We start from the raw sequence: 4,126 nt of genomic DNA on the forward strand, positions 1-4,126 counted from the left end.
TTGCTACTATTGCACTTGATAGAGATAATCCGATGTGACTCCAATCAAACAACCTGTCCCCAGGATCAACCAGGTCTGAACCACCACTGCCAATAACAACAATCGCTATGCTAGTACTCCCTCCGTTCCAAAATACTTGTCGTGGTTTTAGTTCAAATTTGAACTAAAACCACGACAAGTATTTTGGAACGGAGGGAGTAGATACACTACAAAGAAAATACACTTCCGTGATGATACGTGTTTGTCACAGTAGGTCGCGTTTTTTGTCATGCATGTACATCCATGACAAATTTATGACAGAATCAAGATAGTCATACCTGTGCTGTCGTAGAAGTGTTCCATGACATTACCGAAATTATCATCACGGAAGTGTCCACTTCCATGACGATAAATCGCGCGTCACAGAAGTGCTTTCGTCAAGGGTGACCGACACGTGGCATCCACCGTAAAGGAACGCCGTTAAGCTATCGGGTCGGGTTTTGGATCTGATAACCCGTTAACAGCCCCGACCAATGGGAAATTTCCGCGTGTAAAATTCGTATTGGCCGGACGAAACACATGTCAGCTCGTCAGTGTGTCAGGTAGGCGCCTCTGATATGTTGACACGTGGCACGGCCCAACAGAGGCCCATTCCTGTGAAAAGGTCGGCCCGTTTGACTTGGTCAAAAGTTGGCGGGCCGGCCCATGGAAAGCCTGTTAACGGCCTGTTCGCATATAGCCCATTTACAGCCCGCTAACCCAAGGCCCATTACGCCTTATCCGAAATAGGCCCAGTAGCGTCATCTGGGCCATTCAATAAGATTCCAGCCCGTTTTCACTTCTGGCCCATGTATGGCCCATGACGTCTTTCGGCCCATATGAGGCCCTATGTAACTCTTGGCCTATTAACGGCCCGTGGTGAAACTGGCCCGTAATGAACAGTGTATCACTTTACACCCATTAACGGCCCGTGGTGAAACTGGCCCGTAATGAACAGTGTATCACTTTATACCCATTAACGGCCTGTTATTCCGTTGGGCCGTTTCCAGCCCATCTTATCTTTCGGCCTTCTCAGAGCCCATTTATTCTTGGGCTCATTTCCAGCATTCGTTTACTTACGGCCTGTTACTGTCATTTTCTGCTTGTGGGCCAAATTCAGCCCGTGGTTACAGTCGGCCCGTTAATACGTTGGGCCGTTTTCATAGCGTCATCAAATACGACATATTAACGATGGCCTGTTACGGTCGGCCCATGAACGGACGATTCCAACTCTAGCCCATTTACAGCCATAATGCGGCCTGTTATTGGCCCATGTTTGGCCAATCAATCATACGGCCCGTATAAGGCCCATTGATGATACGACCCGTAGAAGGCCCGTTGTTTCTACGGCCCGTAGAAGGTCTACTATTTCTACGGTCCGTAGAAGGCCCACTGTTTCTACGGCCCGTAGGAGGCCCAGTGTCACTACAGTAAATATTAGCCCATGGTTATTGTGGCCTAGTTTTAAAAAATAGGTTATTGCAGCCACTAGTTAACCGCGGAAAAATAACTGCAATGACTAGAAGCAAACAAATAAACAAGACAACAAGGAAATAAATAAGCAAGCAACTAACGCTAGGCTATCACGGCTATTACACATATTACATCCACTGGGCATCAAAGTTCACCACCAGTGCAAATATAGGGAACAAAGCAGCATATCGTCTACACTGGCCGTCAAAATTGGCCACCAGTGCAAATAAATGCGGCAGCAAAACAAGAGCATAACTGAAACAACTTCAGAAGAGATCAAGAAGCGTTATCCTAGGTATCCACCATGCTGGCAATAAGCTTAGCAAGCTGATTAGCTTTGTCCTGTTTGGCGCTAAAATCCTCCAACCCTTGCTGTTGCACCAGAAAGTATGCATCTGAATGCTCCAGGGACTTCCTGTTGGGGAACGTAGTAATTTCAAAAAATTTCCTGCGCACACGCAAGATCATGGTGATGCATAGCAACGAGAGGGGAGAGTGTTATCTACGTACCCTCGTAGACCGAAAGCGGAAGCGTTATATCAACGCGGTTGATGTAGTCGTACGTCTTCACGATCCGACCGATCCAAGCACCGTTACTCCGGCACCTCCGAGTTCTTGGCACACGTTCAGCTCGATGACGATCCCCGGGCTCCGATCCAGCAAAGCGTCGGGGAGGAGTTCCGTCAGCACGACGGCGTAGTGACGATCTTAATGTTCTACCGTCGCAGGGCTTCGCCTAAGTACCGCTACAATATGACCGAGGTGGAATATGGTGGAGGCGGGCACCGCACACGGCTAAGGAACGCTCACGAAGATCAACTTGTGTCTAGAGGTGCCCCCCTGCCCCCGTATATAAAGGAGCAAGGGGGAGGGGGCGGCCGGCCTAGGAGGGGGCGTGCCAAGGGGAGTCCTACTCCCACCGGGAGTAGGACTCCCTCCTTCCTTGTTGGAGTAGGAGAAGGGGAAAGAGGGGGAGAGGAAGAAGGAAAAGGGGGCTGCGCCCCTTGTCCAATTCGGACCAGAGGGGGGGCGCAGGCCTCCTTCCTTTTAGCCTCTCTCCTCTATTCACGTATGGCCCAATAAGGCCCATATACTCCCCGGCGAATTCCGTAACTCTCCGGTACTCCGAAAAATACCCGAATCACTCGGAACCTTTCCGATGTCCGAATATAGTCGTCCAATATATCGATCTTTACGTCTCGACCATTTCGAGGCTCCTTGTCATGTCCCCGATCCCATCCGGGACATCGAACTCCTTCGGTACATCAAAACTCATAAACTCATAATATAACTATCATCGAAACCTTAAGCGTGCGGACCCTACGGTTCGAGAACAATGTAGACATGACCGAGACATGTCTCCGGTGAATAACCAATAGCGAACCTGGATGCTCATAGTGGCTCCTACATATTCTACGAAGATCTTTATCGGTCAGACCGCATAACAACATACGTTGTTCCCTTTGTCATCGGTATGTTACTTGCCCGAGATTCGATCGTCGGTATCTCAATACCTAGTTCAATCTCGTTACCGGCAAGTCTCTTTACTCGTTCCGTAATACATCATCTCGCAACTAACTCATTAGTTGCAATGCTTGCAAGGCTTATGTGATGTGCATTACCGAGAGGGCCCAGAGATACCTCTCCGACAATCAGAGTGACAAATCCTAATCTCGAAATACGCCAACCCAACATGTACCTTTGGAGACACCTGTAGAGCTCCTTTATAATCACCCAGTTACGTTGTGACATTTGGTAGCACACAAAGTGTTCCCCCGGCAAACGGGAATTGCATAATCTCATAGTCATAGGAACATGTATAAGTCATGAAGAAAGCAATAGCAACATACTAAACGATCGGGTGCTAAGCTAATGGAATGGGTCAGGTCAATCAGATCATTCACCTAATGATGTAATCCCGTTAATCAAATAACAACTCTTTGTCCATGGTTAGGAAACATAACCATCTTTGATTAACGAGCTAGTCAAGTAGAGGCATACTAGTGACACTCTGTTTGTCTATGTATTCACACATGTATTATGTTTCCGGTTAATACAATTCTAGCATGAATAATAAACATTTATCATGATATAAGGAAATATATAATAACTTTATTATTGCCTCTAGGGCATATTTCCTTCAGTCTCCCACTTGCACTAGAGTCAATAATCTAGTTCACATCACCATGTGATTCAATACTAATAGTTCACATCACCATGTGATTAACACCCATAGTTCACATCGTCATGTGACCTACACCCAAAGGGTTTACTAGAGTCAGTAATCTAGTTCACATCGCTTATGTGATTAACACCCAAAGAGTACTAAGGTGTGATCATGTTTTGCTTGTGAGATAATTTTAGTTAACGGGTCTGTCACATACAGATCCGTAAGTATTTTGCGAATTCTATGTCTACAATGCTCTGCACAGAGCTACTATAGCTAATTTCTCCCACTTTTAATATGTATCTAGATCGAGACTTAGAGTCATCCAGATCTGTGTCAAAACTTGCATCGACGTAACTTTTTACGACGAACCTTTTGTCACCTCCATAATCGAGAAATATTTCCTTATTCCACTAAGGATAATTTTGACCGCTGTCCAGTGATCTACTCTTAAATCACTTTGTACTC

This window comes from Triticum urartu, chromosome 1 (genome assembly GCF_003073215.2).
Source record: "Triticum urartu cultivar G1812 chromosome 1, Tu2.1, whole genome shotgun sequence".
Taxonomy (NCBI): Eukaryota; Viridiplantae; Streptophyta; class Magnoliopsida; order Poales; family Poaceae; genus Triticum; species Triticum urartu.